Raw genomic sequence first — 21,143 nt, 5'->3', positions numbered from 1 at the left:
GAGCTCTTCCTTCCCTTCCTCACTGGAGTGGTGGCAGAGGAGACACAGAGGAATGAGCCCTCACACCACCAATCAGTGGTAATGTGAACACGATCCAAACCATGATGCCAGTGGAAAGCTTGTGGGGAGCAGTAATGAGGTTCACCTGTCCCAGCCAGGGAGGCATGCATAGTGGCCAGTGAAGGATTCCAGTCCTTCCCAGCAGTAACGAGAAGTCCTTCCCTTGGATGTCTACAAAGAGTGAGCAGAGAACCTAGAATTCTACCCTCACAGGCAGTAATGAGGCAGTGCTCCTCTTCCCTTCCCTGTCTAGTGATGTCAAAAGAAGTCAGCTAAAACAGAAGGCTTAAATAAGATCTAGCATCTTATAACATTACACTGAAAATATCTGGGTTTCCATAAAAAATCATTCATCATCCAAGAATCAAGAGAAGCAAAATTTAAATGGGAAAAAAGGCCAATCAATAGATGCCAAAACCAAGATGAAAAAAAAGTTATAATTACCCAACAAAGATGTAAAAGCAGCCATCATAAAAATGCTTTAGTGAGCATTTGGGAACATACTTGAAACAAATTGAAAAATAGAAACTCTCAGCAGAGAAATAGAAGGTGTAAAGAAGAATAAAATGGAAATTGTAAAACAAAACCAAAAAAAATGCAATAACCAAAATGAAATAGTCAGTGGATGGCCTCAACAGTAGAATAAAGGAGGAAAGGAAGGAATTAATGAATTAAAATGAAACAGAACTATAAAAATCACCCAATTTGAACAACACAGACAAAATGTACATGTATGATAAGTTGCTTTAGTCATAAAGTTGCGACCCTATGGACGCAACCCTATCAGGCTCCATAGAGGCTCCTCTATCCATGGGATTCTCTAGGCAAGAATTCTGGAATGCGTTGTCATGCCCTACTCCAGGGGATCTTCCCAACACAGGGATCAAACCAGCATCTCCTGCAACACAGGCAGATTCTTTACTGCTCAGCCACCAGGGAAGCACAACATAGAGAAAATAAGCTGCACAAAAATTAAGAGCCACTGTGGACTTCACTGCTGGCTCAGATGGTAAAGAATCTGCCTGTAATGAGGGAGACCCGAATTTGATCCCTGGGTCTGCAAGATCCCCTGGAGAAGGGAATGGCTACTCACTCCAGTATTCTTGCCTAGAGAATTCCCTGGACAGAAGTGCCTGTCGGGCTACAGTTCATGGGGTCACAAAGAGTCAGACACAACTGAGCGAGTCACACTTTCAGTGGCTAAGAATCCCCTGCCAATGCAGAGGACACTGGTTCAATCCCTGCTCCAAGAAGATTCCATATGCCACAGAGCAACTAAGAACATGTACCACAACTACTAAAGCCCTCGACCTAGAGCCCATGCTCCGAAACAAGAGAAGCCACTGCAACAAGAATCCCATGCACAGCAAGGAAATGTAGCCTCAGCTCACCACAACTAGAGATAGCCCGCCAGCAACAAAGACTCACAGTAATCAAAAATAAATAAATTAATTAAATTATTTTAAAAAGGCGAGGGAACATTGTATTATTATGATGATAAATGGGCCAATCCAGCATGAAAGCATAGCAATTCTAAGTATGCATGAACCAAATAGAAGAGCTATAAAATTTGTGAAGCAAGAACTGATAGAGCTGAAAAGAGAATAGATAAACCCACCATTACAGTCGGACACTTCCACATCTCTGTGTCTCTCCTTAATTGCTAGAACAATTAGATAGAAAATCAGCAAGTATATCTGTGTACTCAGCAACACCACTGGCCTATGAAATCCAGTCAATATTTATAGAACACCCCACCAGACATCAGGAGACTACACATTCTTTCCAAATGTTCATAGAACACAGACCAAGACAGATTCTACCCTGAGCCATCAGATAAACCTCAACAAATTTAAAAGAATTGAAATTATACAGAGTGTGTTTGCTGACCCAAATGAAACTTTTCAAATCAATAATCTAACCTCCCACCTCAGAAATGTAGAAAAAGAGCTAAATAAATCAAAAGAAAACAGTAAACATAAGAGCAGAAATCAGTCAAATAAAAAATAGAAGAACATTAAAGAAAATCAATGAAACACAAAGCTGGTTCTTAGAAGTGATCAATGGAATCGACAAAACTCTAGCAAGACTGGTAAAGGGGGAAAAAAGAGAGAGAGACAGAACACAGATTACCAATATTAAAGATGGAGCAGGGATACCATTACAGATTCTGCAAACATCCAAAGGACAATAAGAGAACAGTACAAATAACTCTAAACACATAATTTTCACAAGTTAGATGAAACAGGCCAATTCCTCAAAAACTACAATTCACTGAATGTAAAATAGGTTATTTGAGTAGCCCTATAACTATTAAGACAGCTTCCCTGGAGGCTCAGTGGTAAAGAATCTGCCCGCCAATTCAGGAGAGACAGGTTGGATCCCTGGATCAAGAGGATCCCTTGGAGAAGGAAATGGCAATCCACTCTAGTATTCTTACCTGAAAAGCCCCATGGATAGAGGAACCTGGCGGGCTACAGTCGACAGGGTGGCAAAGAGTCGGACACAACCAAATGACTGAGCACCCAGAATAGCAGTGTACCCATGGGGTTGCAAAAGAGTGGGACAAGACTTAGCGACTAACAACAACTATTAAAGAAATTAAATTCATAAATTTAAAACACCAAATAAAGAATTCTTTGGGTCCAGATGGTTTATAAAGGAATACTTCCCAATTCATTTAATTTGCTAGTGTTATCCCGGCACCAGATAACGATAATATGAAAAAAAGGAAACTGCAGACCAATATCCTTCATGAATACAGAGGCAAAAATCCTTAACAAAATGTTAACAGATAGAATTCAACAATACATTTTAAACCTTATGTACCATGTTCAAGTGGATGTTATTCTAGGCAGGCCAGGCTGGTTCAATATTTGAAAGTTATTTAATGGAGTGAATCGTATTAACTGACTAAAGAAGAAAAATCACACAATCATGCCATTTAATGCATAGGAAAAAACTGCTTGGCAAAATTTGACACTGATTCATGATTTTTTTAAAAAGAACTTTCAGTAAAATAGGAATAGAGGACAACTTCCTCCACTTGTTAAAGCACATCTACCAGAAAACTACAGCTAACAGTGAAAGACTGAATGCTTTCCCTTTAAGATCAAGAATAAAGTAAAGATATTTGCTTTCACCACTGTTATTCAACACAGTGCTGGAAATTCTAGCCGCTATGGTAAAGCAAAAAGAGTTGAGGCACATGGATTGGAAAGGAAGAAATAAAACTGTCCCTTTCTCCAAACAACACTGAAGAATCAACAAAAACACTCCTAGAACATTAAGTGAGATAAGCAAGGTTGAGGAGATAAGATAAATGCACAAAAATAAAATTTATTTCTATATCCTAGCAATCAGCATATGGACACTGAAATTAAAAATAGCAAGTAATTTACAATTGTTCAAACAAAAGCAAATACTTAGGTACAGACCTAACATGCACATGTATAGGACTTTTCTACTAAAAACTACAAAATGATGATGGAAGATAATCAAAGAAAATCCTTTTTTTCTTTTCTCTTTTTAAATTAAAATTATTTTTAATTGGAGGATAATTGCTTTACAGTATTGTGTTGATTTCTGCCATGAATCAGCCATATGTATACATATGTCTCCTCCCTCTTGAACCTCCCTCCCACTTCCCACCCCATCACACACCTTTAGGTTGTCACAGAGCGCTGGATTTGAGCTCCCTGAATACAGCAAATTCCCACTGGCTGCCTATTTAACACATGGAAGTGTATATTTTTCCATGCTACTCTCTCAATTCGTCCCACCCTCTCCTTCCTGTCCTGTGTCCACAAGTCTGTTGTCTATGTCTGCATCTCCATTGCAACCTGGAGAGACAGCCTATGTTCATGGATTGGAAGACAACAAAGTAAAGATGTCAGTTATTCCTGGATCAAATACAGGTTTGATGCAATTACTATCAAAATCTCAGCAACATTTTTTTATATATTAAAATGAGTATTCTAAATTTTTGGAAAGACAAAGGGATTAGAATACTTAAATCATCGTTATGAAGGAAGAATAAAGTAGGGGGAATTGTTCTGCCTGATTTCAAGACTAATTATAGCTACAGGAATTAAGACTGTTTCTGGTAAAGGGAGAGACACAAAGATCAATAGAAGCCAAAAGGGAAACCTGGAGTTGGATACACACAACAGTGCCCAAGTGATTTTAACACAGGTTCAAAGCACTTCACTGCAGGAAAGATATCTTTTTCAACAAATGGTGCTGAAGCAACTGGACATCCACAGTCAGAAAGAAAAAGAAACCGGGTCCAAATCTCATGCCTTATGTAAAAATTAACTCAAAATTGTTGTTGTTGTTTAGTGGCTAAGTCATGTTTTCAGTGGTTAAGTTGTTTTTATAGACAATTACAGCCCCATCAGGCAGGTGCTGGATAGACTGTGGATTTTCTGAACACGTCTCAGTTGCCCTGTTGTTCAGTCACTAAGTCATGTCTAACTCTTTGTGACCCCATGGACTACAGCACATCAGGCTTCCCTGTCCTTCACCAACTCCCAGAGCTTGCTCAAACTCATGTCCATTGAGTCGATGATGCCATCCAACCATCTCATCCTGTGTTATCCACTTCTCCCCTACCCTCAATCTTTCCCTGAATCAGAGTCTTTTCCAATGAGTCGGCTCTTCACATCAGGTGGCCAAAGTACTGGAGCTTCACCTTCAGCATCAGTCCTTCCAATGAATATTCAGGGTTGATTTCCTTTAGGATTAACTGATTTGATCTCTGTGCAGTCCAAGCGACTCTCAAAAGTCTTCTTTGGCATCACAATTCAAAAGCATCAATTCTTCAGTGCTCAGCCTTCTTTATGGTCCAACTCTTATCCTCTTCCAGCAATGCAAGAGATGACTCTACATAAGAACATCGCCAAATGATCGATACTGAAATCTGATTGATTACATTCCTTGCAGCCAGTCAGCATAAACAAGATCTGGAGCTGACTGTGGCTCAGGTCATTAGCTCCTTATGCAAATTCAAAAGGGACCATAGATTTAAATGTAAAACAATAAATCTTCTAGGAAAAAAAAATGGGAAAAATCTGGGATCCAGGGCCAGGCAAGGAGGTTTCAAAAACGAAAAGCATGATGCATGAAATGAAATGTGAATGCATTGAACTATTAATACATCAATATGAAAAATCTTGACTCTGACAAAGACCCTGTTAGATGAAAAAACAAGCTATGGATGGGAGAAAATAGGTGTAAAACTCACATCCAGCAAAGAACTAGTATCTAGAATATATAAAGCACTCTCAAAACTCAGCAGTGAAAAAGCCCAAACAATCCAGCTTAAAATGGGCAAAAGACACAAACAGGCTTTTTACCCCAAGAGACAGCAAATAAGTGCATGAACAGAAGTTCTGCATCACTAACCTTTAAAGAAATGCAAGTTAAAATCACAATTAGATAACACTACAGATATGTAAGAATGGCTAAGTTAAAAATTAGTGGAACATCACCAGATTTGAGGATGCAGATAGACTGAGTCACTAGTACCTTATTGGTGGGAATGTAAAAGGTACAGCCACTCTGGAAAGCATTCTGGTAGTTTCTTCAGAAACTGGACATGCAACCACACTTCAACCCATTCATTGCACTGCTGGACATTAACCTCAGGGACATGAAAACTCACATTCACACAAAAACCTGTTCACAGAGGTTTACAGCAGCTTTATGTGTGATAGTCAAAACCTCCGGACCACCCAGATGTCTTTCAATAGGTGAATAGTTAAACCAAATGTGGCCCATCCACACCATGGAACACTACTCAGCCATAAAAAAGAATGAACTACTGATACAGGCAACAACATAGATGGATCTCCAGAGAATTCTCATGGAAAAGCTAATTACAAGAGGTTATATATTATGTGATTCCATTGATGCAACATTTTTGAAAAGACAAAATTATACAGATGGGGAAGAGGTTTGTGATTGTCAGAGGTTAAGAAGCTGGTGAGGTGGAAAGAAATAGAGGAAAACAACAGACTGGGAAAGACTAGAGATCTCTTCAAGAAAATTAGAGATACCAAAGGAACATTTCATGCAAACACAGGCTCGATAAAGGACAGAAATGGTATGGACCTAACAGAAGCAGAAGATATTAAGAAGAGATGGCAAGAATACACAGAAGAACTGTACAAAAAAGATCTTCACGACCCAGATAATCACGATGGTGTGATCACTCACCTAGAGCCAGACATCCTGGAATATGAAGTCAAGTGGGCCTTGAAAAGCATCACTACGAACAAAGCTAGTGGAGGTGATGGAATTCCAGTTGAGCTATTTCAAATCCTCAAAGGTGATGCTGTGAAAGTGCTGCACTCGATATGCCAGCAAATTTGGAAAACTCAGCAGTGGCCACAGGACTGGAAAAGGTCAGTTTTTGTTCCAATCCCAAAGAAAGGCAATGCCAAAGAATGCTCAAACTACCGCACAATTGCACTCATCTCACATGCTAGTAAAGTAATGCTCAAAATTCTCCAAGCCAGGCTTCAGCAATACGTGAACCGTGAACTTCCAGATGTTCAAGCTGGTTTTAGAAAAGGCAGAGGAACCAGAGATCAAATTGCCAATATCTGCTGGATCATCGAAAAAGCAAGAGAGTTCCAGAAAAACATCTATTTCTGCTTTATTGACTATGCCAAAGCCTTTGACTGTGTGGATCACAATAAACTGTGGAAAATTCTGAAAGAGATGGGAATACCAGACCATCTGACCTGTCTCTTGAGAAACCTGTATGCAGGTCGGGAAGCAACAGTTAGAACTGGACATGGAACAACAGACTGGTTCCAAATAGGAAAAGGAGTACGTCAAGGCTGTATATTGTCACCCTGCTTATTTAACTTATATGCAGAGTACATCATGAGAAACACTGGGGTGGAAGAAACACAAGCTGGAATCAAGATTGCCGGGAGAAATATCAATAACCTCAGATATGCGGATGACACCACCCTTATAGCAGAGAGTGAAGAAGAACTAAAGAGCCTCTTGATGAAGGTGAAGGAGGAGAGTGAAAAAGTTGGCTTAAAGCTCAACGTTCAGAAAACTAAGATCATGGCATCTGGTCCCATCACTCCATGGGAAATAGATGGGGAAACAGTGGAAACAGTGTCAGACTTTATTTTTGGGGGCTCCAGAATCACTGCTGATGGTGACTGCAGCCATGAAATTAAAAGATGCTTACTCCTTGGAAGGAAGGTTATGGCCAACCTAGATAGCATATTTAAAAGCAGAGACATTACTTTGCCAACAAAAGTCCGTCTAGTCAAGGCTATGGTTTTTCCAGTGGTCATGTATGGATGTGAGATTTGGACGGTGAAGAAAGCTGAGCGCCGCAGAATTGATGCTTTTGAGCTGTGGTGTTGGAGAAGACTCTTGAGAGTCCCTTGGACTGCAAGGAGATCCAATCAATCCATCCTAAAAGAGATCAATCCTGGGTGTTCATTGGAAGGTCTGATGTTGAAGCTGAAACTCCAATACTTTGGCCACCTCATGCGAAGAGTTGACTCATTGGAAAAGACCCTAATGCTGGGTAGGATTGGGGGTGGGAGGAGAAGGGGATGACAGAGGATGAGATGGTTGGATGGCATCACCGACTCGATGAACATGGGTTTGGGTAGATTCCGGGAGTTGGTGATGGAGAGGCCTGGCGTGCTGCAATTCATGGGGTCGCAAAGAGTCGGACACGACTGAGCGACTGAACTGAACTGAACTGAGGTGGAATGAAAGGGGATGTGATTATAAAGGGGTCCCTGGAGGCATACTTGTGTGCATGGAATGTTCTGTCTCTGGGCTGTATCAAGGTCAGCTTTCCTGTTGTGATACTGTGCTACAGTTTTGCAAGTATTGCCACTGGGGCAAAGGAGGTAAAGGCTTACATGAGATTTCTCTCTGTTCTTTCCTACAACTACAGTCCTTTAAAAATACAAACATTATTTTTTTAAGTCATAGGACAGTCTTGAGTGAGGCCGCTATGGCAGTGGGGGAAGTTACATGGAGTGTGGGGTGAGGAAGTGGGTGGAGGAGCTCTGGAGATGAACAGTGAGAGGACCTAGAACGAGAGGATGTCAGGTCACCAGAATCAGACAACTGGGCTGCAGGACAAGGCACTGTGACCATCCTTTGTCAACCTCAGAAGGTGAGGGCCAGGAATGATGCTCTTCCTCCTTACTAGAACTCAGAGAGAGAGAGAGTGTGTGTGTGTGTGCGCATGCCATGCTCAGGTCCGTGCATCTGCAGGCAGACAGTGGTGGGCAAGATGGCAGCCCCATCGCTGGCCATCACCGGTGCCAAGTTGGTTTCTATCCTCTCAAAGCCTTCATCTTCATCAGTGAAATGGGAATAAAAAGTGTACCATTGTGATGCTTGAATAAGATCGGGTAGTTCAGGTGCCTGGGAGCTGAGAAGAGAGGGTATTTCATATGCATCTAACATTTTTTTCACATTCTGAGACACTGACCCGCCCACTTCCCTCCTCCATTGTTTTCACTGCTCACCATCTCATCCAGTGAATTTATTTTTCTTTGCCTTCTATGATGAACTGCCATGTGGGATATTCTATAAAGAAAAATATGGGTGGATAAATGTACAAATGAACATTGTCACCAACCTCACAATGACATATTTTGACATTAAATATTAAAGCATCAATATGGTGGACAAAGGTAAAACCTTCCAGTTAAAAGATAATTCATGCAGATGTAATGTACAGGCTTTCCAGGTTACGCAGTGGTAAAGAATTCACCTGCCAATACAGGAGACTCAGGTTCAATCCCTGGGCCCGGAAGATCTCCTGGAGGACGAAATGGTAACCCACTCCAATATTCTTGCCTGGGAAATCCCAGGGACAGAGGAGCCTGGCAGGCTACAGTCCATGGGATTGCAAAGAGTTGGACATGACTGAGCAACTGAGCACACAAGCACAAAATGTACTATGGTGAATAGAGTTAATACTATATTGTATATTTGAAAATTGCTAAGAAAATAAATCATAAATGTTCTCATCATAAGAAAAAAGTCTGTAACTATAGAAGGTAATTGATGTTAATTAAATTTATTATGGTGATGATTTTGCAATCCATATATCAGACCATTATCTTGTTTACCTTAAACTAATATAATTATTAATTATATTAGTTAAACTAATTAAACTATATATTAATTAAATAATATAGTTTAATAATTAAGCTATATATTAATTAAACTAACATCAATTATTTCTCAATACAACTGGAGAAAATATTAAGGCATCTTACTTTTTGCTGACACTCAGTTCATCTGAATTTACAGATTTGTTCTGCTTCCCCCACTAGTCTCTGGACCCAGAGGACGGAGACACTGACTGCTTCTCACTGGTCCCCACCATTTAGCAGTTATCTGCCTATAAGGAGACTCTTCAATATCTGTAGACTGGTTGATTTGTCACAGACACTTTACATCAGAGTTTAAATTACAAATTGTTATTGGCTGTCTATACTAGGAGACATGGCTTGTATTTTCCCTGATACCCATCTAGTTACATTTACTCCTTACATTCATATTAAAAACTTTTTTTTACTAAAATGCATTTTGTCAGTGACTTAGCCACAGCTTAGGTATAAACACTTCCCAAGGAACCCTTCTGCTATAAAACAGACCCCCGAGTGAAGCATATTTATTTTGTAATTAATAAGGGGAAGAAGCCCCTGCCTGATGTAGGGCAGGTTTCAGCTGTCACCACTGCAGACATGTGAAAAACCCCAAACCACAAACTGTGATTCAGTTTCTGTTTTATGCCACAAGGAGAATTATTTTAAAATAGGCATGATGTAATCACCTGTGTAATAATATTGCCCAATGTAATTGTTACTGTAGAAAACAGGAAGAGAGTGAGGTTACTAATGGTCAGTTTTGCTCGTTCCCAGGTCACTGTCATAGAAAAGCATCCACTACCTGTCTGTCCAAGGACTGACCAAGTGTGAAATCTAGGTATTTTCCACAGGTAGTCAGATGATATATTTTGCATTTGTGAACATGGTGTTATTTTTTTTAATAGCACACATTGAACACAATTAGAGCAAAAATTGAAATCCATCAAGGTTTACAGGGTAATAACAAAGGTAAATGGAGTACTTCTTAGTAGAAGATCTAGAATAACTTGTAAACATCATATCATGATATCTCTATCCAAAGATTATTGCTGCAAAGTGGAAAAAAAGTGAGCTGGGGAAGCTTCTGAGACTTCAGAGCTTGCAGGAAGCTTAGCCATCATCTGATGACAAGAACTAAGCCTTGGAGACTGTAATAGGCACTCAGCACCTTGAACTTTAGAGCCATTAATTCACTTAACTCTTACCACAGCTCCATGAGCAGTGCTGTGTGCTTAGTCTCTTAGTCGTGTCCAACTCTTTGCAACCCCATAGACTGTAGCCCGCCAGGCTCCTCTATACATGGGATTCTCCAGACAAGAATACTGGAATGGATTGCCATTCTCCTTCAGGAGATCTTCCCAACCCTGGAATCAAATCCAGGTCTCCCGCACTGCAGGCAGATTTTTTTTACCAACTGAGCCACCAGGGAAGTCCAAGAATACTGAAGTGGGTAGCCTATTCCTTCTCCAGGGGATCCTCCCAACCCAGGAATAAAACTGGGTTCTCCTGCATTGCAGGTTGATTCTTTACCAGCTAAACTAACAGAGAAGCCCATGAACAGACTCTATAATTATTCTTCACTCTATTATATTTCACAATGGGGAAATAAGGCACAGAGTGGTTATGTAACTTACTTGGGGTCACAGAGCGAAAAAGTACCAATCTCAGATCCAAAATAGTCAGGGTGGCTCCAGAAGTTGCAGATTCTTTTTTTTTCCTGTAAGAAGGGTATTTTTTCTTTTCTTTTTTAAAGTAAAGCACAAATATTTTAATGTTAAAACTTGATGAATTTTATATGTCTATTCACTTATTTAGGTCTTCCCAGGTGGCTCAGTGGTAAAGAATCTGCTTGCAATGCAAAAGATGCAGATTCGATCCCTGAGTTGGGAAGATCCTTGGAGGAGTGCATAGCAACCTACCCCAGTATTCTTGCCTGGGAAATCCCATGGACAGAGGAGCCTGGTGGGCCATACGCCATAGGGTTGCAAAGAGTTAGATAACTACTGAGTGACTAAACAACAAAAGCACCTAAATACCAACTACAAAATAGAATATATTCATCCTGTGAAAATGTTTCTTGGGCACTTGCTCAATCAATTCTAGTCTTTAGAAGTAAACACCATAGATTAGTGGTTCATTCTTGATCTCTGTATAATTGGAATACCATATGTATTATTTTGTGTATTCCTTCTTTCACTCCACATTATGGTTTTGAGAGTCACCCTTGTTGTTGTACATACTCATGGTTCATTCCTTTACACACAGTTTATTTTTCATTCTCTTATTGATGATGCTTGTGTTGTTTCCAGTTTGAGGCTATTATAAATAAAGATGCTATCAACATTCTTGTAAATGTATCTTGGTGGACATAAATATTCATTTCTCTTGAGATTATATCTAGAAGTGAAATTGATGGGTTATGGAACAAGAATATGGTTAACTTGAGTAGACACTACCAACCAGTTTTCCAAATTTATACCAACATATTCCCACCAGCCATGTAAGAGTTTCAGCTGGTCCACATCTTTGCCATCACTTTGCATTTCCGGTTTTTTTTTTCTTTTCTTTTCTTTTTTTACTGTAGCTGTTCTCATGGGTGCTTGGTGATTGCAGCACCAAGGTTTTAATTTGCCTTTCTCTACTGACGAGTGATGTGTCTTTTCAATTTCTGTTCCCCACCATTTTATTTTTTATTTTTTATTTTTTTTTAATAAATTTATTTATTTTAGTTGGGGGCTAATTACTTTACAATATTGTAATAGTTTTTGCCATACATTGACATGAATCAGCCATGGGTTTACATGTGTTCCCCTTCCTGGACCCCCCACCCACCTCCCTTCCCATCCCATCCCTCTGGGTCATCCCATTGCCCCGGCCCTGAGCCCTTGTCTCATGCATCGAACATGGAATGGTGTTCTGTTTCACATACGATAATATACATGTTTCAATGCTATTCTCCCAGAACGTCCCACCCTCACCTTCTCCCTCAGAGTCCATAAAATTGTTCCATGCATCTGTGTCTCTTATTCTGACTCACATATAGGGTTATCGTTACCATCTTTCAAATTCCATATATATGCATTAGTATACTGTATTGTTGTTTTTCTTTCTGGCTTACTTCACTCTGTATAATGGGCTCCAGTTTCATCCATCTCAGTAGAACCGATTCAAATGTATTTTTTTTAATGGCTGAGTAATATTCCATTGTGTATATGTACCACAGCTTCCTTATCCATTCGTCTGCTGATGGACATCTAGGTTGCTTCCATGTCCTGGCTATTGTAAACAGTGCTGCGATGAACATTGGGGTACACGCGTCTCTTTCAATTCTGGTTTCCTCGGTGTATATGCCCAGCAGTGGGATTGCTGGGTCATATGGCAGTTCTATTCCCAGTTTTTTAAGGAATCTCCACACTGTTCTCCATAGTGGCTGTACTAGTTTGCATTCCCACCAACAGTGTAAGAGGGTTCCCTTTTCTCCACACCCTCTCCAGCATTTATTGCTTGTAGACTTTTGGATAGCAGCCATTCTGACTGGTGTGAAATGATACCTCATTGAGGTTTTGATTTGCATTTCTCTAATAATGAGTGATGTTGAGCATCTTTTCATGTGTTTGTTAGCCATCTGTATGTCTTCTTTGGAGAAATGTCTGTTTAGTTCTTTGGCCCATTTTTTGATTGGGTCGTTTATTTTTCGGGAATTCAGCTGCAGAAGTTGCTTGTATATTTTTGAGATTAATTGTTTGTCTGTTGCTTCGTTTGCTGTTATTTTCTCCCATTCTGAAGGCTGTCTTTTCACCTTGCTTATAGTTTCCTTTGTTGTGCAAAAGCTTTTAATTTTAATTAGGTCCCATTTGTTTATTTTTGCTTTTATTTCCAATATTCTGGGAGGTGGGTCATGGAGGATCCTGCTGTGATTTATGTCGGAGAGTGTTTTGCCTATGTTTTCCTCTAGGAGTTTTATAGTTTCTGGTCTTACGTTTAGATCTTTAATCCATTTTGAGTTTATTTTTGTGTACGGTGTTAGGAAGTGTTCTAGTTTCATTCTTTTACAAGTGGTTGACCAGTTTTCCCAGCACCACTTGTTAAAGAGATTGTCTTTTCTCCATTGTATATTCTTGCCTCCTTTGTCGAAGATAAGGTGTCCATATGTGCGTGGGTTTATCTCTGGGCTTTCTATTTTGTTCCATTGATCTATATTTCTATCTTTGTGCCAGTACCATACTGTCTTGATGACTGTGGCTTTGTAGTAGAGCCTGAAGTCAGGCAGGTTGATTCCTCCAGTTCCATTCTTCTTCCTCAAGACTGCTTTGGCTATTCGAGGTTTCTTATATTTCCATACAAATTGTGAGATGATTTGTTCTAGTTCTGTGAAAAATACCATTGGTAGCTTGATAGGGATTGCATTGAATCTATAGATTGCTTTGGGTAGTATACTCATTTTCACTATATTAATTCTTCCAATCCATGAACACGGTATATTTCTCCATCTGTTTGTGTCCTCTTTGATTTCTTTCATCAGTGTTTTATAGTTTTCTATATATAAGTCTTTTGTTTCTTTAGGTAGATATATTCCTAAGTATTTTATTCTTTTTGTTGCAGTGGTGAATGGTATTGTTTCCTTAATTTCTCTTTCTGTTTTCTCATTATTGGAGTATAGGAATGCAAGGGATTTCTGTATGTTAATTTTATATCCTGCAACTTTACTATATTCATTGATCAACTCTAGTAATTTTCTAGTCGAGTCTTTAGGGTTTTCTATGTAGAGGATCATGTCATCTGCAAACAGTGAGAGTTTACTTCTTCTTTTCCTATCTGTATTCCTTTTATTTCTTTTTCAGCTCTAATTGCTGTGGCCAAAACTTCCAAAACTATGTTGAATAGTAGTGGTGAGAGTGGGCATCCTTGCCTTGTTCCTGACTTTAGGGGAAATGCTTTCAATTTTTCACCATTGAGGATAATGTTTGCTGTGGGCTTGTCATATATAGCTTTTATTATGTTGAGATATGTTCCTTCTCTTCCTGCTTTCTGGAGGGTTTTTATCATAAATGGATGCTGAATTTTGTCAAAGGCTTTTTCTGCATCTATTGAGATAACCATATGGTTTTTTTCTTTCAATTTGTTAATGTGGTGTATTACATTGATTGATTTGCGGATGTTAAAAAAACCTTGCATTCCTGGGATAAAGCCCACTTGGTCATGATGTATGATCTTTTTAATATGATGTTGGATTCTGTTTGCTAGAATTTTATTAAGGATTTTTGCATCTATGTTCATCAGTGATATTGGCCTGTAGTTTTCCTTTTTTGTGACATCTTTGTCTGGTTTTGGAATTAGGGTGATGGTGGCCTCATAGAATGAGTTTGGAAGTTTACCATCTTCTGCAATTTTCTGGAAGAGTTTGAGTAGGATAGGTGTTAGCTCTTCTCTAAATTTTTGGTAGAATTCCGCTGTGAAGCCGTCTGGTCCTGGGCTTTTGTTTGCTGGAAGATTTCTGATTACAGTTTCGATTTCCGTGCTTGTGATGGGTCTGTTAAGATCTTCTGTTTCTTCCTGGTTCAGTTTTGGAAAGTTATACTTTTCTAAGAATTTGTCCATTTCTTCCAAGTTGTCCATTTTATTGGCATATAGCTGTTGGTAGTAGTCTCTTATGATCCTTTGTATTTCTGTGGAGTCTGTTGTGATCTCTCCATTTTCATTTCTAATTTTGTTGATCTGATTCTTCTCCCTTTGTTTCTTGATGAGTCTGGCTAATGGCTTGTCAATTTTGTTTATCTTCTCGAAAAACCAGCTTTTAGTTTTGTTGATTTTTGCTATGGTCTCTTTTGTTTCTTTTGCATTTATTTCTGCCCTAATTTTTAAGATTTCTTTCCTTCTACTGACCCTGGGGTTTTTCATTTCTTCCTTCTCTAGTTGCTTTAGGTGTAGAGTTAGTTGATTTATTTGATTTTTTTCTTGTTTCTTGAGGTACGCCTGTATTGCTATGAACCTTCCCCTTAGTATTGCTTTTACAGTGTCCCATAGGTTTTGGGTTGTTGTGTTTTCATTTTCATTCGTTTCTATGCATAATTTTATTTCTTTTTTGATTTCTTCTGTGATTTGTTGGTTATTCAGAAGCGTGTTGTTTAGCCTCCATATGTTGGAATTTTTAATAGTTTTTTTCCTGTAATTGAGGTCTAATCTTACTGCATTGTGGTCAGAGAAGATGGCTGGGATGATTTCAATTTTTTTGAATTTACCAAGGCTAGATTTATGGCCCAGGATGTGATCTATCCTGGAGAAAGTTCCATGTGCACTTGAGAAAAAGGTAAAATTGATTGTTTTGGGGTGGAAAGTCCTGTAAATATCAATTAAATCTAATTTGTCTATTGTATCATTTAAAGTTTGTGTTTCCTTGTTAATTTTCTGTTTAGTTGATCTATCCGTATGCGTGAGTGGAGTATTAAAGTCTCCCACTATTATTGTGTTATTGTTAATTTCCCCTTTCACACTTGTTAGTATTTGCCTTATATAATGTGGTGCTCCTATGTTGGGTGCATATATATTTATGATTGTTACGTCTTCTTCTTGGATTGATCCTTTGATCTTTATGTAGTGTCCTTCTTTGTCCCTTTTCACATCCTTTATTTTAAAGTCTATTTTATCTGAAATGAGTATTGCGACTCCTGCTTTCTTTTGGTCTCCGTTTGCATGAAATATGTTTTTCCATCCCTTCACTTTCAGCCTGTGTGTGTCCCTAGTTTTGAGGTGGGTCTCTTGTAGACAGCATATATAGGGGTCTTGTTTTTGTATCCATTCAGCAAGCCTTTGTCTTTTGGTTGGGGCATTCAACCCATTTACATTTAAGGTAATTATTGAAAAGTATGATCCCGTTGCCATTTACTTTGTTGTTTTGAGTTCGTGTTGAAACATCCTTTCTGTGTTTCCTGTTTAGAGAAGATCCTTTAGCATTTGTTGGAGAGCTGGTTTGGTGGTGCTGAATTCCCTCAGCTCTTGCTTGTCTGTAAAGCTTTTGAATTCTCCTTCATATCTGAATGAGATCCTTGCTGGGTACAGTAATCTGGGTTGTAGATTATTCTCTTTCATTACTTTAAGTATGTCCTGCCATTCCCTTCTAGCCTGAAGGGTTTCTATTGAAAGATCAGCTGTTATCCTTATGGGGATCCCCTTGTGCGTTATTTGTTGTTTTTCCCTTGCTGCTTTTAATATTTGTTCTTTGTGTTTGATCTTTGTTAATTTGATTAATATGTGTCTTGGGGTGTTTCGCCTTGGGTTTATCCTGTTTGGAACTCTCTGGGTTTCTTGGACTTCTGTGACTATTTCTTTCCTCATTTTAGGGAAATTTTCAACTATTATCTCCTCGAGTATTTTTTCATGGCCTTTCCTTTTATCTTCTTCTTCTGGGACTCCTATGATTCGAATGTTGGGGCGTTTCATATTGTCCCAGAGGTCCCGGAGGTTTTCCTCATTTCTTTTGATTCTTTTTTCTTTTTTCTTCTCTGCTTCGTTTATTTCCATCATTCTATCTTCTACCTCACTTATCCTATCTTCTGCCTCCGTTATTCTACTGTTGGTTCCCTCCAGAGTGTCTTTTATCTCCTTTATTTCATTATTCATTCTATATTGACTCCTTTTTATTTCTTCTAAGTCCTTGATAAACATTTCTTGCATCTTCTCAATCTTTGTCTCCAGGCTATTTATCTGTAACTCCATTTTGCTTTCAAGATTTTGGATCATTTTTATTATCCTTATTCTAAATTCTTTTTCAGATAGATTCCCTATCTCCTCTTTTGTTTGGCTTTGTGGGCATTTCTCATTTTCCTTTACTTGCTGAGTATATCTCTGCCTTTTCATCTTGTTTAGATTGCTGTGTTAGGCGTGGCCCTTCTGTATTCTGGTAGTATGAAGTTCCTCTTTATTGTGGAGGTTTCTCACTGCGGTTGGGGTTGGACAGGTGGCTTGTCAAGGCTTCCTGGATGGGGGAGCTTGTGTCGGTATTCTGGTGGGTGGAGCTGGATTTCTGCTCTTTAGAGTGCAATGGAGTGACCAGTATTAATTTTTGAGATGTCTATGGATTTGGTGTGCCTCTGGGCAGCCTGTATATTAATGCTCACGGCTATGTTCCTGCGTTGCTGGAGAATTTGCGTGGTATGTCTTGCTCTGGAACTTATTGGCTCTTGGGTGGAGCTTGGTTTCAGTGTATATATGTAGGCTATTGGATGGTCTCTTATTAATTAATGTTTCCCCTGGCTTTCAGTCTTATTCTTGCAGTAGCCTCTAGACTTCTCCTTCCATACAGCCTCAATAATAAAACTTTTAGGTTAATGGTGAAAAGATTCTCCACAGTGAGGGATACCCAGAAAGGTTCACTGAGTTACATGGAGAGATGAGGTGGGGGGGGTTGAGGTGACCAGGAGGGGAAGAGGGGAATTCAAATGTGGAGAGAGCAATCTAGCCAGTAAGCACTTCCCTCTGTGCTTTCCACAGTTTGGAACCCTCAGAGTGGTTCACAGAGATACATAGAGAGGGGGGAGGAAGGTAATAGAGGTGAGCATGAGTAGAAAGGGAGGAATCAAGAGGGGAGAGAGAGATCTGGGCAGTATCCTGTTCCTGAAGTGTTCTCCGGTACCCAGAACACCCTCAGAGATTCACAGAATTGGGTTGAGAAGAGAAGGAGGAGGGTGGGAGATAGAGGTTCCCTGGGGGAGAAGAAAGAACATCAATAGGGGGAGAGAGTGATCAGGCCAGTGATCACACTCCTGAGTAAAAATGGGTCCTAAAGATTGGGTTCTTAAATGTACAAAATTGATATCATATATGTCAAACAATGATTAAAAATCTAGAGTAGAGGTTAGACTCTTATAAAACTTACAATATAAAAAAAAAAAGAAAAAAGGAAACAGTGTAAAAAGAAAAAAAACAGTAAAACAGTAAAAAAAGAAACAGTAAAAAAAAGTAAAACAGGAAAAAAAACATTAAAAAAAGAAAACACAGAAGGTATAAGATATATGTATGTAGTTTGCTTCAATAATAGGGTGGTTTTTTTTTTGCAAGTTAATAGTGGGTTATGAAAATGAAATTTAAAGGTGTAATAGAGGACTTGAAGAAAAAGGAAAGAAGAGAAAAAAAAATTTTTTTTTAATTAAAAAAAAAAATAATAATAATAATAATAGTAAAAAAAAAAATATATCCCGGACTTTCTCTGGAGCTGTTGTCAGCAGTGTAGGATCTGCTCAGTTTCAGATAGATCCTTATTCCTGCTTATACTTTTCAAGATCTATAGGTCCTTTTCAATGCAGTCGGTATTAACTACAGGGATTTTAATCTGTTTGCCTGTCCCTTCCAAAGCGCTTCCCTCTGTTTATTTGGCTTCTGTTTGGAGATCTCTTCAGTATCTAATTTCCGCCCTGCAACAAAGCGGTGGAGGTGATCTCTTTAGGTTCGCTTGTTCAATCGTGCTGTGGGGAGGAAGGAACACTGCAAATCTGGCGTGTGTGTGGTAAGCTCGCAGTGTCTCGGCCGCACTGGGTTCGCCCCCGCTCACGGCGTGTGTGCTTCCCCCGTCTACCCTGCTCAGGCTTCAGGTTACTCGGCCGGGGAGCGGGCCCTGAGCTGCGTGCACTTGCCAGGTCTAAGCCGCTCAGGTTCAGGCTCCCGGTTACTCCACAAAGGCGCAGACTCGGTTTCTCCCGCGGCTTGTGCCGTTCCCGGTCGGAGCTGCCCCGGCGGCCAGGAGTTTGGCGAGCGCGCTCTCCCCTGTTGGGGCGGTGCGGCTTATCACCTCCCTGGTCCCCGCCTCGGTTTACGGGCGCGCCCGGCTCCGGTGTGCTTTGTGTCGGTTCTGGGGAGCTGGTCTCTGGCTGCGACCCTCCCGGCGGCTGTCGACCCTCCGGGATCTCAGGCAGTCTTTGCTTAGAAACTGGGAGCCTGTTTGCAGTTTGGTAGGGGGTGCCCTCTCTGGAGCCGAGTTTGCCCCTTTCCGGCTCTGGCGGGCCCCGCCTGCCCGCTGTGTCCGGCGGGGGATGGGGCGGTCCGCAGCCGGCTAGCTCTCCTCTGGTATCGCTCAGTCCTTTGTTCTGTGAGCGGGCCGGCAGTGCCTTAGAGTTGGGCTTTTCGCGGGATAGTTCTCTCTCTCTGGCTGTCCCACAGTTTAGGTTACTATCTCACGTTAGCTCCCTCAGATTGCCCTCGGGGCACTCGGGCCCGGTCCTTACCCTAGGCAGTGCCGCCCGCTCCTCTCCGTTCAGCCCCCACTTGCTGGTGGCGGATGATGCGAGCGTCTGGGGTTCTTTGCTGGGAGTTGCTTTAGGCACGTAATCTGTGGATTTTATTTATTTTTTCCTCCCAGTTACGTTGCCCTCCGAGATAAGAAATCTTCCCCCACACCCGCCGGTGGGAGGGTTTCCTGGTGCTTGGAAATTCCTCCTCTTTTACGACTCCCTCCCCAGGACGGGTCTCCGTCCCTAGCTCTTTTGTCTCTCTTTTTATCTTTTGTAATTTCTCCTACCTGCTTTTGAAGATAATGCGCTGTCTTTGTGGAAGCCTGACGTCCTCTGCCAGCCTTCAGAAGTAGTTTTGTGAAGTTTGGTCAGCGTTCAGATGTTCTTTCGATAAATTTGTGGAGGAGAGAGTGGTCTCCCCGTCCTATTCCTCCGCCATCTTTCACATAGATTTTAAAATCAGTTTATCAATTGTCATCCCAAAAGGAGGGGGAGAGGAAAAGCAAACCTAGTGAAGTTTTGACTGGGATTGAATTCATCTATAGATTACTTCATCTTAAGACCTCATCTTGGTGGTTTAGTCACTAAGTCATGTCCGACTCTTGCGACCCCATAGACTATATCGTGCCAGGCTCCTCTGTCCATGGGATTCTCCAGGTAAGAATGCTGGGAAGCCCACAGGTCCTCCCAAGAGAAGACCACATCTTGACAGCATTAAATACCCTGTGCTGTGGCGGTGCTTAGTTGCTCAGCAACTATGTTCTATGTCATAAATTGTATTTAGGTGTATTTGTTGTTGTTTAGTCACTAAGTTGTGTCTGACTCTTCGTGACACCATGGGCTGTCACCTGCCAGGCTCCTCTGTCCATGGACATTCTCCAGACAAGAATACTGGAGCAGGTTGCTCTGCCCTCCTCCAGGGAATCTTCCCAACCCAGGGATTGAACCCAGGTTTCCCACATTCTAGGTGGATTCTTTACCTTCTGAGCCACCAGGGAAGCCCAAGAATACTGGAGTGGGTAACCTATCCCTTCTCCAGGGGATCTTCCCAACTGGAGAATCGAACCAGGATCTCCTGAGTTGCAGGCAGATTCTTTACCAGCTGAACTACCAGGGAAGCCCCTTAAAGATCCTAACCCACTAGTATAGAATATCTCACCATGTATGCATCATCTGTAGTTTCTATAATCAGTATTACTAAGTTTTAAGTTCATCTTTAGCTAGATTTATTCTTTTTTATTATTGTAAAGAATATATTTTATACTCATTGTCAAATTATTTGCAATATGTAGAAATAGAATTGATTTTCTAGACTGACTTTGTATCTTGTAATCTTCCTAAAAGATTATTTAGGAATCTTTTCCTAAATAACTAAGCCCTTATTCTTGCTTTAATATTTATTATTTCCTTCCTTCTGCTTGGTTTGGGTTTTGTTTGTGCTTCTTCCAGGTTCTTAAAGTGGAAGTTTTAGGTTCTTAAAGTGAAAGTTTATTGATTTGAAATCTTTTTTAACTCTTACAGCTATAAATTTCCCTCTAGGCACTGCTTTCGCTGTATCCTATAAGTTTTGGTATATTGTGCTTGTATCTTCATTCATTGTGAAGTATATTCTAATTTCCCTTGTGGTTTCTTCTTTGAATATCTGATTACTTAGAATAGTGTTGTTTGATGTGCACATAGTGAATTTTTTAAAATCATTTAT

This window comes from Giraffa tippelskirchi, chromosome 2 (assembly GCF_054371585.1).
Source record: "Giraffa tippelskirchi isolate mGirTip1 chromosome 2, T2T-mGirTip1v1.2.pri, whole genome shotgun sequence".
In the NCBI taxonomy this organism is placed as follows: Eukaryota; Metazoa; Chordata; class Mammalia; order Artiodactyla; family Giraffidae; genus Giraffa; species Giraffa tippelskirchi.
Note: the sequence above shows the minus strand (reverse complement) of the source record.